We start from the raw sequence: 18,431 nt of genomic DNA, 5'->3' as shown, positions 1-18,431 counted from the left end.
GAAGCCCCATGACCAACCTAGACAGCATATTAAAAAGCAGAGACATTACTCTGCCAACAAAGGTCCATCTAGTCGAGGCTATGGTTTTTCCAGTGGATGTGAGAGTTGGACCATAAAGAAAGCTGAGCGCAGAAGAACTGATGCTTTTGAACTGTGGTGTTGGAGAAGACTCTTGAGAGTCCCTTGGACTGCAACGAGATCCAACCAGTCCATCCTAAAGGAAATCAGTCCTGAATATTCATTGGAAGGACTGATGCTGAAGATGAAACTCCAATATTTTGGTCACCTGGTGCGAAGAGCTGACTCATGGGAGAAGACCCTGATGCTGGGAAAGATTGAGGGCAGAAGGAGAAAAGGACAACAGAGGATGAGATAATTGGATGGCATCACCGGCTCCACAGACATGAGTTTGAGTACACTCCAGGAGTTGGTGATGGACAGGAAGGTCTGGCGTGCTGCAGTCCATGAGGTCACAAAGAATCAGACACAACTCAGCAACTGAACTGAACTGAACTTTCAGAGGAAAAAGAAAAGCAGTCACCAATGGTTATTTGTTTAGAAATTTACCTTGTGAGTAGCAGAAGGTATTAAGAGTGGATGAAACAAGAGAAAGCCAACTGAGGAACTGACTTGGAGAAAAACACTGACACAGGCAGATCAAAAACACCAGGAGGTGTCACCTCTCACCTGTCAGAACAGCCGGCACCAAAAAGACAGGTGATGACGGGTGTGGATGCAGATGTGGAAGAGAGGAAACCCTAGTAACACTGTTGGGAATGCAAACTTGTTCGGGCACTCTGGAGAACAGTGTGGAAGCTTCTCAAAAGAATTCAAAATAGAGCTACCAAACCATCTGGCAATCCCACTCCTGGGTATTTATGGGAAGGAAATAAAGTGATTCCGTTGAAGAGGTGTCTGGACCCATGTTCATAACAGCGTTGTCTGTAGTTGCCAAGACATGAATGTCAAAAGATGAATGGATAAATAAGATGTAGTACATATACTTGATGGAAAGGTGAATTCTTTATCCACTGTGCCACCAGGAAAGTCCTAAAGATTTTTTTTTTTTTTTTGATGTGGACCATTTAAAAAGTCTTTGTTGAATTTGTTGCAATATTGCTTTCGTTTTACATTTTGATGGTTTTTTTTTTTTTTTTGGCAGTGAGGCACGTGGGATCTTAGCTTCAGGGGTGGAACTTGCACCCCCTGCTTTGGAAGGCAAAGTCTTAACCACTGGACTCCCCAGGGAACCCCCAGATTAGGGTTATTATCACAATTTTAACGAGTCATTCAGGTTAAAATTGTTCATGGAGCCTCGAGTAAGCCACCTACTGTCTTGGGAACAAACGGGGATCAGAGAAATGAATAGATGAATTCCCTTCATTCTTGGAGGTTGAACGCTGGTGGGAGAGGGCAGAAAATACACCAACTGGTAAATACATTAAGGAAAAATGTTTGAATTCAAAAGATGCATTATCTGGCATATGAAAGATTTGGTAACCTCCTCCAGTCTGGTTCACATCCCTTTAATTTACTCACATATTTTTTCATTGAACTAACACCTTACACTTCTGTGTTCTTAAGTGTGATGTCTTTATCTTAATTGAAAATCCGACATCACCTTACTCTGTTGACTGCAAGTATTTCTAATGATGGTTACCGCATTTTAAAAACGATCATTAAACGGAAACAGAAAAAAAAATTAAATGAGACCTTCATAGCTGAACCTGTGTTTAAAAGCCTGTATGAATTTCCCATCAAAGTCAAATGGATCACATTGAACACATTATGAAGCGTTAGCAATGCTGTTATTACCCAGGATCTGTAAATAACACTGTTTACTTTTTGGAGTCACAAGTCCAATACTGGTTTTTATTAGGATTGTTCCCCGTAGGTGCGTGTGTCTGTGTGTGTGTGCGTTAGTCTCTCAGTTGTGTCTGATTCTTTGCGACCCCATGGACTGTAGCCCACCAGGCTCCTCTGTCCATGAGACTCTTCAGGCAGGAATACTGGAGTGGGTTGCTATGCCCTCTCCACGGGACCTTCCAGTGCTATATAATGCAGGGCGTTCAAATCCAGCGCTCTGTGACAGCTTAGAGGGGTGGGTTGGGGTGGGAGGTGGGAGGGAGGTTCAAGAGGGAGGGGACATACGCATACCTACGGCTGATTCACGTTGGTGTGTGGCAGAAACCGACAAAATATTGTAAAGCAATTATCCCGTCTTTAAAAATAAATTTAAAAAATAATAAATATACAGTACACAGCAGCGAATCGACAAGGAAAGTGCTAATTCCAAGGCTATCAGTATTCCAAGAGTTAAAGTACTGATATTAGATAAGAACCAAAGACACACATATAACTGTATGTGTGAATCTGTATAATATCTAACTTTCTCATCACACAGCGTAGGGCAGGCTCTTAAAAGACACACATATAACTGTATGTGTGAATCTGTATATCTAACTTTCTCAACACAAAGCATAGGGCAGGCTCTTAAAAGACACACATATAACTGTATGTGTGAATCTGTATAATATCTAACTTTCTCATCACACAGCGTAGGGCAGGCTCTTAAAAGACACACATGTAACTGTATGTGTGAATCTGTATAATATCTAACTTTCTCAACACAAAGCATAGGGCAGGCTCTTAAAAGACACACATATAACTGTATGTGTGAATCTGTATAATATCTAACTTTCTCATCACACAGCGTAGGGCAGGCTCTTAATTGCTGTCAAAATATATACTGTTGATAACACTTAACAGTGTAAGAACCAATTAAGCCTTCTGGTGTCTGCTGATTAGTATAGAAATATTCAAACTCATTATTGTCAGTCCGAATCCTTTGATATTGAGATTATTCTCCTTTTACTTTCTTATCTAGATTAAAGATATGAAAATGTTCAGTTGTTAAAACTTTAGCCAGAGGCTGCCACGGTGACATGTTTCTCTTTTTCTGGTGACATAATTTTTTCGACTTCATCTTGAAAAGAAAAGAAAAAGAGGTCTCTAATTTGGAATGATTAAGTCAGGTTTATTTTCTGCACTGGCTTTGAGAATTAAACCTTTCATCTTTATAATGATACAGAATCCTTTTTTGCTTAACAAAGGAAAATAAATGAATGAATACTTTTTTTAAAAGAAAAGCTTTTTGGTTTGTGTTGGAGGTGTAACCAATAAATAATGTTGTGATAGTTTTAGCTGGACAGCAAAGGGACTCATATATATACATGGATCCATTCGCCCCTAAATTCCCCTCCCAGCCAGGCTGCCACATGACATTGAGCAGAGCTCCCTGTGCTGACCAGCAGGTCTTTGCTGGTTCTCCATGTTCAATATAGCAGAGTGTCCATGTCCATCCCAAACTCCCTAACTATGCCTTCCCCCATCCTTCCCCCTGTAATAAGGTTATTACAGAGAATTGAGCAGAGTCCCCTGTGTTGTCCAGCAGGTCCTTGCTGGTTCTCCATGTTAAATACAGCAGAGTGTCCATGTCCATCCCAATCTCCCTAACTATCCCTTCCCACATCCTTCCCCCTGGGAACCATAAGGTTATTACAGAGTATTGAGCAGAGTTCCCTGTGCTGGACAGCAGGTCCTTGCTGCTTCTCCTTGTTAAATACAGCAGTGAGGAATACATTTTTTAAAAAATTCAATAAAGAATTCCTGCACTGAATTAGAAGAAGAGATAGCTTATTCCTAGGAAGTATTTCTGGGAAAGTTAGACAACTAGAGCTTATCCCAAGGAGGAAGAAGTTGGCTTTAATCGGAGTGTCGTCAGTGTGAAGGTATCCAATGTAATTTTAGATAACTGGTGGAGTTTGCATTTTTATTTCAGTGGTACTATCGATACAGGGGCTTCCCTATATAAAGAATTTGCATGCAGTGCAGGAGATATGGGTTCAGTGTGTTGGGAAGATCCCCTGGAGGAGGAAATGGCAAGCCACCCAAGTATTTTTGCCTGGAGAATCCCGTGGACAGAGGATCCTGGCGGGCTACAGTCCGTAGGGTCTCGGAAAGAGTCGGACATGACTGAGTAACTAACAATTTTAGGTTTTTTTTTTTTCCACAGACACACAGTGAGTACGTTAATAAATAAATACGAACATAAAAGGACTCCCCATGCGGTGGTAGCGGCAAACAACCCTCCTGCCAATGCAGGAGACTATAAAAGAGGCAGTTCAATCCCTAGGTTGGGAAGATCCCCTGGAGGAAGGCACGGCCACCCACTCCAGTGTCCTTGCCTGGAGAAGCCCATGGACAGAGGAGCCTGGCGGGGCTGCAGTCCATAGGGTCGCACAGAGTCGAACCCGACTGAAGTGACTTAGCACACACGCAGGAGCATAGGCATGTATAGGAATGATTGAAACTTCAGAGGAAGTCATTCTTCCATAGGCATTTCTTTAAAAAATTTTTTTTTTTTTTAAATTTTTGACTGTGCTGACTCTTCAATGCTGCCCATGGGCTTTTTTTTTTTTTTCCTCCTTGTGATGTGTGGGCTTCTCATCAGAGAGGCTTCTCTTGTTACATAGCGTGGGCTCTAGGGTGTGTGGGTTTCTGATGTTGAGGCTCCCTGGTTCTAGACCACAGGCTCAGTAATTGCGAAACCCAGGCTTAGCTGGTCCGTGACACGTGGGATCTTCCTGGACCAGGGATTGAACCCAAGTCTCCTACATTGGCAGCCAGATTCTTTACCACTGAGCCACCATTGAAGCCCTCTATGGGCACTTAAACACAAGTGAAAATAGCTCAGCGATTTCTTATGCTTGCTGGTGGGTTAATCGTTAAAATTTTATACCATCAAACTGAACGCTGGGGCGTGACATTTATTTTAACAAATGACCAGCACAGTCTTTATTTCCTAATTATGTGTGTACAGCTCTATGTATTATTGTAATATATCTCTATGTCTTTATTACTTTCTTCATTGAACCTAGTTAATTTATCACTTTACTCACTAAGCTCTCTTTAGCTCTTCAGATTTTGTTACTGACAATTTTCTTTCACACAGGCATTGCGGTTGCCTCTGTGTTTCAACGTCAGTCACCTCCTTGCTACATAGCAGAGAAGAGACTGTATAATATATATACAGACTGTATATATTATACAGACTGTATAAATTGTGTAGAATTTAATCCAGAGGATATATTCTAGTTCAAATAGGTTTAAATCCAGGCTCTTTCAATGAAGTTTAAGTCATATCCTTTGATTCAAGCCTTTATTTACCTATCAGTTCAGTTCAGGTGCTCAGTTGTATCCAACTCTGTGTGACCCCACGGACTGCAGCACGCCAGGCCTCCCTGTCCATCACCATCTCCTAGAGTTCACTCAAACTCATGTCTCTCGAGTCGGTGATGCCATCCAACCATCTCATCCTCTCTTGTCCCCTTCTCCTCCCGCCTTCAATCTTTCCCAACATCAGGGGCTTTTCACATGAGTCAGTTCTTCGCATCAAGTGGCCAAAGAATTGGAATTTTAGCTTCAACATCAGTCCTTCCAATGAACACCCAGGACTGATCTCCTTTAGGATGGACTGGTTGGATCTCCTTGCAGTCCAAGGGACTCTCAAGAGTCATCTCCAACACCACAGTTCAAAAGCAACAATTCTTCAGCACTCAGCTTTCTTCACAGTCCAACTCTCACATCCATACATGACCACAAGAAAAACCATAGCCTTGACTAGACGAACCTTTGTTGGCAAAGTAATTTCTCTGCTTTTGAATATGCTATCTAGGTTGGTCATAACTTTCCTTCCAAGGAGTAAGCGTCTTTTAATTTCATGGCTGCAGTCACCATCTGCAGTGATTTTGGAGCCCCAGAAAATAAAGTCTGGCACTGTTTCCACTGTTTCCCCATCTATTTGCCATGAATTAATGGGACCAGATGCCATGATCTTAGTTTTCTGAATGTTGAACTTTAAGCCAACTTTTTCACTCTCCTCTTTCACTTTCATCAAGAGGCTTTTTAGTTTCTAGGTTTAAATTTCTATATCTATACAACTTGTATAAATACTGTATTTAGTATATACTTTTATGTGCATGTAAATTAAATATATATGTTTTTATGCAGTTTTACAACACACATATATACATGACTGAAGTGACTTAGTATAGCACACAAATGTATATAATTTGTGTATATATATATAAGTTTTACAAATGTATGCATCGTATACATATACAAATTGTATGTTGTTTAGTTGCTCAGTCATGTCAGACTCTTTACAACCCCATAGACTGTAGCCCACCAGGCTCCTCTGTCCATTGATTCTCCAGGCAAGAATACTGGAGTGGGTTGCGTTTCCTCCTCCAGGGGATCTTCCCTACCCAGGGATCAAACCCAAGTCTCCCACATTGCAGGCATATTCTTTACCACCGAGCCACCAGGGAAGTCCAAATCCATTTAAGTATAAATTCCCTGGTGGCTCAGACGGTAAAGAATATGCCTGCAATGTGGGAGACCTGGGTTCAATCCCTGGGTTGGGAAGATCCCCTGGAAGAGGATGGCATGCATATAAATTATACAAATTATATGAGAATATATGAATTATGCTTTATATACAAATTGTATATATATTTGCATAAGTTATACAAACTGTATAAAAATATATAAATTATGTTTTATATAAAAGAATAAAATACATATTGAGAAAAAATGTGAAAAGAATGCAAAGTAGAACTTCCCTCATTTGATTTTATTCATATTCTTCAGTTACTCTTCTACAGCCCTTTGAGATTCATAGAACAAAATCCCAGGTGTCAAGGAAAGGTCAGAAAATTTACACAAGAAAATATTAGTTTGAATTTTCTTTCCTACTTTTCTATGAATATGTCCATGGACAAACACAATTACAGATAACATTGCAAATGAAGTGTCCTGTATTTTATCCTCTTATCAGTTGCCTATGTCATCAATCTGTTTATCTATTATCTATCTCATCTATGTATCTGGCTAGCTGATTATTATCTACCTGCTATCTGTCTGTCTCTCCACCTGGCTATCTATACATCCATCCATCTACACATCTATCCATCCGTTGGTCAACCCATCCATTCCATCTATCCATCCATCAATCTATTTATCTGTCTGTCAATCTATTACATATCTACCCATCCAGCTTTTGATCTGTCTATGTAAGAAGCTAGCTATTATCTATTAATCATGTATCATCTTTCTAAATCTTGATGGACTAGCTCAAATACGGCTTTGTCTTTGAAGCTTCTGTTAATTGCAACAATACCGTGTAAGGAAAATGATAAATCAGGTGTTGAGTGGACCCCAGTGTTTTTCACTCTGTCTTCTCTGCTAAAATATACATCTTGTTATCCATCTTTTTTCATTGAGCACTTACTGTTATCCACTTATATTGTAGGCAAGCCTTAGTTGCTCAGTCGTGTCTGACTCTTTGCAACCGCATGGACTGCAGCCCGCCAGGTTCCTCTGTCCATGGGATTTTCCAGGCAAGAATATTGGAATGGGTTGTCATTTTCTTCTCCAGGGGATCTTCCCAATCCAGGAATCAAACCTTGGTCTCCTGCCTTGCAGCCAGATTCTTTACCATCTGAGCCTCTGGGGACGCCCCACATTGTAGGTAAGGCTAACCTAAAATTCTGAAATCGTGTCAAAACGGAGCTCGTAATGAACTCGTCATCTGAACAAGCTACTCCTCATATGTTTGGTCAATGCAGTCTTCTTGTCTCTGCTACCAACTATCTATGCTTTGTGTTCACGATAATAAAAATAATACTGTAAAGTTGTTTTTATATTTTTATGCAATAGTAGTAGAACTGCCTGTTTATTTTTTTTTCCTTTGTTTTACTTGTTCTGAATTGGAATATAATTGCTTTCCAGTCTTCTTAGTCATACACGTACACAGCTGTACAACAAAGGGAATTAGCTAGAGGTACACATATACCCCCTCCCTCTTGCTTCACACCTCATCCCACCCCTCTGGGTCATCACAGAGCCCCGTGCTGAGCTCCCTGTGCTATAAGGCAGCTGCCCACTGGCTAGCTACTTTACACATGGTGATGTGTATACGTCAGGGCTGCGCTCTCAAATCATCCCACCTTCCCATCCGGTCCTCCGCATCCACAAGTCTGTTCTACCTGCGTCTCTATTCCTGCCCTGCGAATAGGCTCATCAGCGCCATTTCTCTAGATTCACATACATATGTATGTGCTAGACGGTACTTGCTTTTCTCTCTGACTTGCTTCGCTCTGTAGTAGACTTCCGCATCCACACTGAAGCCTTTGAAGGCCAAGCTGCAGTGTCTGGCTCTCCGTTTATCATCTCCGGCGATGCAGTGAGCCCGCCGGTGGGTAGCAGAGCAGAAGGCGGGCTTCTCGGGCCCTTCTGAGCCTGCTTCTGTCGCACGGATTTGGCTGTGATGACGGGGTGTGTGTGTGCACAGACGGCGCGGCATGTCACAGGGAAGGGCAGGAGTGTGGTTCGGTGCGCGTTCAATGCAGACTTCCAACAGCGCGCTAGGACGCGGGTATGAGATCCAGGGACAGACTGAAGGTCCGGGAGATATTCCACGCCCGCGGAGCAGCTAGGGGAGCTGTGCAGTGGAGTGAATTGCCCTGTGGCTTCTTTACAGCATAGAGAGAGTGAACTGGAACCGGGATTCGCAGTGGGACATTCTAATCCTGACATGCGCTTGGGAAGCCTGATCAGATGACTGATTTCGACTCAATGAGCTAAAGCTGTAGAGTTCCTGAAAAATATGACGGCCTTGCTTTGTAGTAAGTCATTAATGTCCTGTTATGGTTTCCATTTGTTGATTTGCAGTGTTGAGTTAGTCTCAAGTGTACAGTAAAGTGATTCAATTACATATATATATATATTTCTTTTTTTTATTCTCTTCTGTTATAGGTTATTGCAAGATATTGGGTGTAGTTCCCTGTAGCATGGTGAGTCCATGTTGCCTATCAATTTTATATCTACTAGTGTGTATATTTTTTTAATAAACCTAGTTTAATATGATCATTTCCTGTCAGATTTGTCTTACTTTTGGCTCTTTGACCCTATTAAAGACATTTTTTATTTTATTTTTTTTTAATTATGAAACTATGATAACACTTACAGGAGACTTGGAAAATACAGGAGAAAATTGCATAACTCTAAATCCCATGGACGAAGGAGCCTGGAAGGCTGCAGTCCATGGGGTCGCTGAGGGTCGGACATGACTGAGCGACTTCACTTTCCCTTTTCACTTTCATGCATTGGAGAAGGAAATGGCAACCCGCTCCAGTGTTCTTGCCTGGAGAATCCCAGGGACGGGGGAGCCTGGTGGGCTGACGTCTATGGGGTCACACAGAGTCGCACACGACTGAAGCGACTTAGCAGCAGCAGCAGCAGCAGCCCTAATCCTAACCCTAACCCTAATTTTTCTTATTTGTATAAGAAATAGGATGATTTCTTACTTGTATAAGAAATGGTGATTGTATATTACAATCATTTTTTAAGTAGATAAATTAAAATATTTTAGTTGGAGTTTCCAAAGCAAACTCTCAAAAATTAATAGAATACACAGAGAAGCAGAAGGATATAGTAGACCTGAAAAGCACAGTGAGCCAATTCAACAGAATTAAGATTTATACCATTTTCACACAACAGAAAGACTCAAATTCTATTATAAGTGATATCTCATAATAGTTGTCTCTGTCTGGCTTACTTCACTGGGTGTGGTCATCTGTTCGTCTATCCATGTTGCTGCAAATTATATAGACTATAAACTAAGAGACGCTGGAACAGATCCAGGGACATAAAACAAGGTGCAGAAATTCCATGGTCTCATGGTATTGAAATCATACAGAGTCTGTTGTCTTACCAGGTAGTATATGTATGTTAATTCCAGCCTTCTAATTTATCCCTCAACCCTCCTTCCACTTTGCTAACCGTAAGTTTGGTTTATATTTCTGTGAGTCTGTTTGTTTTGTAAGTAAGATCATCTGTATCATTTTTTTTGAGATTCCACATATACGTGATGTCGCATAATCTTTGTCTCCGTCTGGCTTGCTTCACTGGGTATGATCATCAGTTGATCCATCCATATTGCCACAAATGGCATTGTTTCATTCACTTTTATGGCTGAGTTCTACTCCATTGTGTGCATATATATATATATGAGAACAATGTACATATATATATTCTACATTGTGTGAGCGTGCCATCCAACCATCCCATCCTCTGTCGTCCCCTTCTCCTCCTGCCCTCAATCTTTCCCAGCATCAGGGTCTTTTCCAGTGAGTCAGCTCTTGGCATCAGGTGGCCAGGGTCTTGGAGCTTCAGCTTCAGCATCAGTCACTCTGATGTAACTACATCTTCTTTATCCATCCTCTGTCAATGGCATTTAGTTTGCCTCTATGTCTTTGGCTACTGTGAACAGTGCTGCTCTGAACATTGGGTGCATGCCTCTTTTCAAGAGTCCCATTCTGTTTTGATGTCTTACTGATAACAGCTTTAAAATCACGCAGATTCAATTTTCCTTGCTACTGGACCGGGCCTTCCATAAAGTAAAATTTGTAATTTGTGAAAAAGTGCAAGTGTTCGTCGCTCAGTCATACCCGACTCTTGGCGATCCCCATAGACTGTAGCCCGCCAGGCTCCTCTGTCCGTGGGATTTTTCCAGGCAAGGATACTGGAGTGGTTTTGCATTTCCTTCTCCAGAGGATCTTCCTGACCGAGGGATGGAACCCATGCCTCCTGCACTGCAGGCAGATTCTTTACTGACTGAACTACCTGATAAAACAACTAAATATTCATATTTAGGGGCCCCGAAGAACTGATGCTTTTGAACTGTGGTGTTGGAGAAGACTCTTGAGAGTCCCTTGGACTGCAAGGAGATCCAACCAGTCCATTCTGAAGGAGATCAGCCCTGGGTGTTCTTTGGAAGGAATGATGCTAAAGCTGAAACTCCAGTACTTTGGCCACCTCATGCAAAGAGTTGACTCATTGGAAAAGACGCTGATGCTGGGAGGGATTCGGGGCAGGAGGAGAAGGGGACGGCAGACGATGAGATGCCTGGATGGCATCACTGACTCGATGGACATGAGTCTGAGTGAACTCCGGGAATTGGTGATGGACAGGGAGGCCTGGTGTGCTGCAATTCATGGGGTCGCAAAGAGTCGGACATGACTGAGCGACTGAAGTGAAGTGAACTGAACTGAGGGTGGAGGATAAAGGGTCTCTTGGAGACTAAAAAAAAAAAAAAAAAAAACTCCTGATTATCTCTCTACAGAAAAACACTTTTGAACATATGGACATTTTCCATATAATTTAAAGTGACTAACTGACAAAGCCCCACGTGGACATCTTTCATAAAACCAGACAAAATGGGGTGTAGACTTTGTGGGAACATTTTCTAAGTTCCAACAAGCTCATATGCAATAAAGAACCACCATTGCAGTGTCATATAGAAGTATCATAAAGCAAACTAAATACACTCAGCAAATGAAATTACCTACAATTAGTTAAGTAGGTATCATAGAGACCCCTACTTGAAGTATCACAGTATCATAAAGAGGACTAAATAAAATCACCAAATAAAATTACCTACAGTTACTTACACAGGATTTTTAAAATCCTTCTTTACCTCATTCATGTATTCATTGCAAAAGCTGTGATACATTATTCACATTCAGTGGCCTCTCTCTTTCTCTCAAACTGTAACTCAATTTCATTAAACTCTAATGCTTGATAATGAAGGATGAATATTTATTTAGCTCTGTTATGTAAATTCCCTGCTATCTCAAATTCCAGACATCCAGGTGATGAGATATTAAGTAATTTTTAATCAGGTGAGGATATACAAATTATCAGACTACTTAGAGTGAGTAAAGTTTGCCACATCTTTTTTTTTTTCCCATATAGAAAAAGTAATGGTTATGGGGAAAGGTCAACCTGAAAAAGCTAGGGAATATATGAATTGATGCTTTCAAATAGGGGTACCAGTGAAGACTCTTGAGAATCCCTTGGACTGCAAGGAGATCCAACCAGTCCATCCTAAAGGAGATCAGTCCTGGGTGTTCATTGGAGGGACTGATGTTGAAGCTGGAGCTCTGATACTTTGGCCACCTGATGCAAAGAGCTGACTCATTGGAAAAGACCCTGCTGCTGGGAAAGATTGAAGGCAGGAGGAGAAGGGGACGACAGAGGATGAGACGGTTGGATGGCATCACTGACTCAATAGACATGAGTTTGAGCAAGCTCTAGGAGATGGCGAAGGACAGGGAAGCCTGGTGAGCTGCAGTCCATGGGGACACAAAGATTCAGACATGACTTAGCGACTGAATAAGAACAAACATGAATCTGATTACATAACATTCTGGGAAAAAGCAAAGCTGTAGAGACAGTCAGATGATGAATGGTTAGTGGGGAGGAAAAGGGCATGGAATGAATGGATGAAGCAGTTATTTTTGGGGCTGTGAAACTACTCTGCAGAACAGTATAATGATGGAGCTACATCACCAGGCTTTTGGCCAAGCCCATAGAATGGACAGCGCCAAGACTGAACCCTGGTGTAGACCATGGAGCTTGGGTGATGATGGTAGGTCTATGAAGGTTCATCAGTTATAAACAATGTACCGTCTGATGGGGGTTGTTGATAATGAGGGACGCTTTGCACATGTAGGGCACAATGGATGTATGCAAAGTCTGTACCTTTTTCTCAAATTTGCTGTGAACCTGAAATGGCTCTAAAAAGAAGCAAGTCTTTGAAAATAAAATTGTAGTAGCAGAGAGATCTGGCAACGTGAGCCATCTTAGAAGGTGTCCATATGTTTGCCCTAGAAAATAATTAAATGATATCATGCATGCATATTAAGTCACTTCAGTCATGTCCAACTCTTTGCGATTCCATGGACTGTAGTCTGCAAGGCTCCTCTGTCCTTGGGATTCTCCGGGCAAGGATACTGGAGTGGGATGCCATTCCCTTCTCCAGGGGACCTTGCAGACCAAGAGATTGAACATGCATCTCTTACGTCTCCTGCATTGGCAGACAGATTCTTTACCACTAGTATGACCTGGGAAGACATTAAATGGGGTCGACCCAGCTTAAATACTTTGAGTCATTTCTTTGCAAAAAATTTTACTTTTTGGCTGCCCCAGGCCTTAGTCGGAGCATGTGAGATCTTTATTGTAACACGTGAACTCTTAATCGCATCAAGTGGGATCCAGTTCCCCAACCAGAAGTCAAAACCTGGGCCCCCTGCCTTGGAAGTGCAGAGTCTTAGCCACTGGACCACCAGGAAGTCCAAATATTTTGAGTTCTTTTTGAGACAGAGAGAGAAAGGATTTCAGTTCAGTTCAGTAGCTCACTGATGTCCGACTCTTTGAGACCCCATGGACTGCAGCACGCCAGGCTTCCCTGTCCATCACCAACTGCCAGAGCTTGCTCAAACTCATATCCATTGAGTCAGTGATGCCATCCAACCTTCTCTCCTCTGTCAACCCCTTCTCTCCTGACTTCAGTCTTTCCCAGCATCAGGGTCTTTTTCAAATGAGTCAGCTCTTCGCATCAGGTGGCCAAAGTATTGGAGTTTCAGCTTCAACATCAGTCCTTCCAATGAACACCCAGGACTGATTTCCTTTAGGATGGACTCGTTGGATCTCTTTGCAGTCCAAGGGCCTCTCAAGAATCTTCTCCAACACCACAGTTCAAAAGCATCAGCTCTTCTGCGCTCAGCTTTCTTTATGGTCCAACTCTCACATTCATACATGAGTACTGGAAAAAGCATAGCTTTGACTAGACGGACCTTTGTCGGCAAAGTAACGCTATTTAATATGCTGTCTAGGTTTGTCATAGTTTGGCATAGCTGAACAGTATGAAAAGCCAAAAAGATATGACACTGAAAGATGAACATCCCAGGTTGGTAAGCGTCCAGTACACTCAGAGAAGAGTGGAGAAATGACTCCAGAAAGAACGAAGAGATGGCGCCAAAGCAAAACCAATGCCCAGCTGTGGATGTGACTGGTGATGGAAGTAAAGTCCAATGTTGCAAAAAACAGTATTGCATAGGAACCTAGAATGTTAGGTCCATGAATGAAGGTAAATAGGACATAGTCAAACAGGAGATGGCAAAGTTGAACATCCACATTTTAAGAATCAGTGAACTAAAATAGACCACAATGGGTGAATTTAACTCAGTTGACCATTATATCTACTACTGTGGACAAGAATCCCTTAGAAGAAATGGAGTAGCCTTCCCAGTCAAGGAAAGATGTCATATTCAGGACCCAACCATACATGCATGAGAAACTTCTGGGCACATGTATCAGAAGAGTAACACAGAGATGTTTTTAGCAGCCTTGAAAAATGATGCAGAATCCACAGGAACCTCTACTGCTGCTGCTGCTGCTGCTAAGTCGCTTCAGTCGTGTCCGACTCTGTGCGACCCCAGAGACGGCAGCCCACCAGGCTCCCCCGTCCCTGGGATTCTCAAGGCAAGAACACTGGAGTGGGTTGGCATTTCCTTCTCCAATGCATGAAAGGGAAAAGTGAAAGTGAAGTCACTCAGTCGTGTCTGACTCTTTGCGACCCCATGGACTGCAGCCCATCAGGCTCCTCCATCCATGGGATTTTCCAGGCAAGAGTACTGGAGTGGGTTGCCATTGCCTTCTCCACAGGAACCTCAGGACACACTGAAAGAAGAATGGATACAAAGACTATATTATACTCGCATCCTGTCATTTTATAGAGCATTGAACATAAATTATATTAACTGCTTGCCTGCTTGCAAGGGTGAATGCACATCAGGAAGCAACTGTAGTGGTTAATATATATATTCCTGAGGGAAAATAGAATATGGTGCTCTTACAATAAAGCCCTAAACCTGCACACAACACCATACATCCACATTACCTACGTGTAGCTGTGCAAACACATGTATGCACATATATGCCCATATACATATGCGTAAATATAGGATATTTGTTTTTTCTCTTTCTGACTTTCTTCACTCTGTATAACAGACTCTAGTTTCATCTGCTTCACTCCACTCGACTCAGTTTCACCCCTGTCTATGGCTGCTGACTGATGCTCAGCGAGTCCTGACTGTAGACATGCTTTGCTTGTTAAGATCTCCACTTGCAGAAGCGATTGGTAGTAAAAGATTTAAGTAATAGAGGCTACATGATGAAAACAGACGAGCTCAGAGTTTGAAACGAAGCAGCTAGAGATTAATTGCCTGCTAGGAGACAGAGAAGAAAAAAAAAATATGAATGCTAACCTGAAATGTCCAATTACTGAATGAATACAAACAAAGATTAGGTGTTTTTCGGAAAGCTGTTCTGGATCCTTTTGTTTGTGTGTTTGCTTTTGTATTTAGGAAACCTCTTTGAACAAAATGACTTTCATCGAAGTGATGTCTAAGTGACATTGTGAATGTCACAATGAAATTATACCGTCAAATTTGCTTTGCAGACGCGTTCCTGCAATTTACCTACAGCATAATCTCCGCTTCATAAAGTATATGCCTCTCCTCTCTCTCCTGAGATTCATCACAAAATAACCGTGCGTAGAGCACAATTTTAAGCCAGTCGAAACAGCTCATCGTTTTTTGAATGATGTGGCCTATTGTATATTCTGCTTCTTCCAAAATGAAGAGACCAATAAAATGGAATAGAGTTGTTTTTAGAGCAGACAGCCAAGTTAAATTAGGAATAATTGCCATAGGTGTTACTTTATGTGAAAAACACAAATATATATATGTTCATCACATAACCTTAAGTATGGGGAATAAATTTCCTATCATTCTCTTTTTTTATAGCTGCATAATTAAAACCCATGAAAAGTAAATGGCTTATTAAGGCCGAAACAGCTACTGCTAGGCCCAGAGATGGAACTGGGATTGCTGGTCCACAGAGGCTGATTCTCCACGCACTAAAGGGTTTACATTATAAATGTTATGTATGTGAGTTAGTGTTTGCTATGAAGGAGTGTATTTATAAACTCAGAAAGTCCATCAATCAAACCTCTGGAATTTCTTTTTTTTAATTTTGACAGTTCTGGCAATCTTAACATTTGGAGGGCTTCCCTGATGGCTTAGCAGGTAAAAAAATCCACCTGCAATGCAAGATACGCAGGAGATGTGAGTTCAATCCCTGGGTCGGGAAGATCCCCTGGAGGAGGGCCTGGCAACCCACTCCAGTATTCTTGCCTGAAAAATACCATGGACAGAAGAGCCTGGAGGGCTGCAGTCCATCTGGTTGCAAAGACTCGGACACAACTGAGCAACTTAAGCATGCAACAGAATTCACATCAATATTATAATTAATAATACATTGATGGTATTCTTGTGCAAAAGCAAGCTTCTTTCGAAAGAACAGAATCCTTTATGCTAAAGTAAACTTCATTGCTATATTCATGGAGTACGAGATGGACAGGGTAAACTAGGGATCCTTGAATCCTTAGGAAATGATGGCCATAACGTAGAGAATGATTTTAGAACGCCGATCATTTTTTAAAGAAAAAAAAGAAAAACAAGGATACGTCTTAGCTAGCAAACCAACACAGCAAACCCATTTTCAAGGTGCAAATAGTCAAACAATTGTACCCTATTAAAAACACACGTTTATTTGTCCACACGCTTCTTTTTTTATAATTTTACTCATCTATTTACTTTTGGCTGTGCTGGGTCTCTGTTGCTGGGCAGGGTTTTCTGTAGTGACAGCGAGCAGCGTCTACTCTGTTGTTGCACAGCACTCAGCTCAAGGCATACGGGCTTCAGTAGTTTGGCACGTGGGCTCTATAGTCGTGGCTCCCTGTCTCTAGAGCGCAGGCTCAATAATTGTGGCGCACAGGCTTAGTCGCTCCGTGGCATGTGGGATCTTCCCAGATCAGAGGTCAGACCCGTGTCTCCTGTGCCTCCTGCATTGGCAGGCAGATTCTTTACCCCTGAGCCACCGGGGAAGGCCCACACACTTCTCTTTCAAGAGACACTGCCCCTGGGAGCCAGTGATGTCTTATCAGCAAGGATTGCACACAATGAGAAAATCAGCCAGTGTCTTCTGCAAACTGCAGAGGCGATGTTACCTTCATATTTAAAACAGGCAGCAGTCACTCGAGTGGGAATCACAAAAGATGGGAAGGCAACCGACGTGAACCACGGGAAAGGGAAAAATGTTAGTGACCGGCGACAGGAAAATGCATTGCTCTTAAAAGGAGCTCACAATCAGAGATGGAGTGCAAAAAATGTGAAATGTGTGCAAACCTTCGTACACAGCAGGGATGGACCATCTTAATCTATCGGTTACTATTTTGAGAAATCACAAAGATACCATATTGTACGTATGTGATATATACACACATGCTTAGTGCATATGTGTGTAATGTGTGTGCATACATATATATGCAGTGTAGATACACGTGTGTGCATATTTATACACATACTGAATGCATAATGTATTATATATAATATATACTGGATATATGTATATGCGCTAATATATATAAACACATATGCAGTGTATACATATGTATATTATAATGTATGTATATACATTTTCTATGTGTGTGAATACACTGAATACATAAAATGTATAATCGGCATACTAACCCTGGTGGCTCAGATGGTACAGAATCTGCCTGCAATGTGGGAGACCTGGGTTCGATCCCTGGGTTTGGAAGATCCCCTGGAGGAGGGCATGGCAACACCAGTTGCCATGTATTCTTGCCTGGAGAATCCCATGGACAGACGAGCCTGGAGGGCTACAGTCCATGGGGTCCATAGAGTCAGACACGACTGAGTGACTAACACTTTCACTTTCAATATATATAATCTGTTTATATAAAGCCTGTATAATCTATATATATGTGGTATGAATATAATCTCTTCCTAAATACAATGTCTTCCTAAATACTATATAATATACTGTGCGTATGTGTATTTGTATATATGCGTGTATAGTATATTTATGTAACACATTGTGTATACATATGAATGAATTGTATATATATATTCAGCATTGTGTGTGCATATGTATGTATATGGACAGTGTATACATGTGTATATATAAACATGTATAATCAGACTGTGTTTCTAGAGGAGCAAATTAAATCCCTTTTAGAAAGATAATAATTCAAAATACTGGGCGATAGAATGACTGGAGTTTCTGTGTGCAAAGTCAGACATGAAATTCCTTGGCCATCCCTCCCAGATGCAAGTTACTGGATGATTCCACATGGGCGTTTTAGTCTGTCACGTAATTATGATCCATAAAAGCTACTCAAGAAAGTCTTTGGAACTCATAGTGACATTAAATTAATGGATAAGTAATGAATATTGCTATTATAATGAGATTCTTTTGTCTTTAATTGACTTAAAAGAAATTCCATTAAGAGAATTCCTGTATCCAGTAATTACACTGTCCATTTTATTTTTCAAAAATTAAAGCAAATGAACTATTTTATGATTTCTGCCAAA

This window comes from Bos taurus, chromosome Y (assembly GCF_002263795.3).
Source record: "Bos taurus isolate L1 Dominette 01449 registration number 42190680 breed Hereford chromosome Y, ARS-UCD2.0, whole genome shotgun sequence".
Lineage (NCBI taxonomy): Eukaryota > Metazoa > Chordata > Mammalia > Artiodactyla > Bovidae > Bos > Bos taurus.
Note: the sequence above shows the minus strand (reverse complement) of the source record.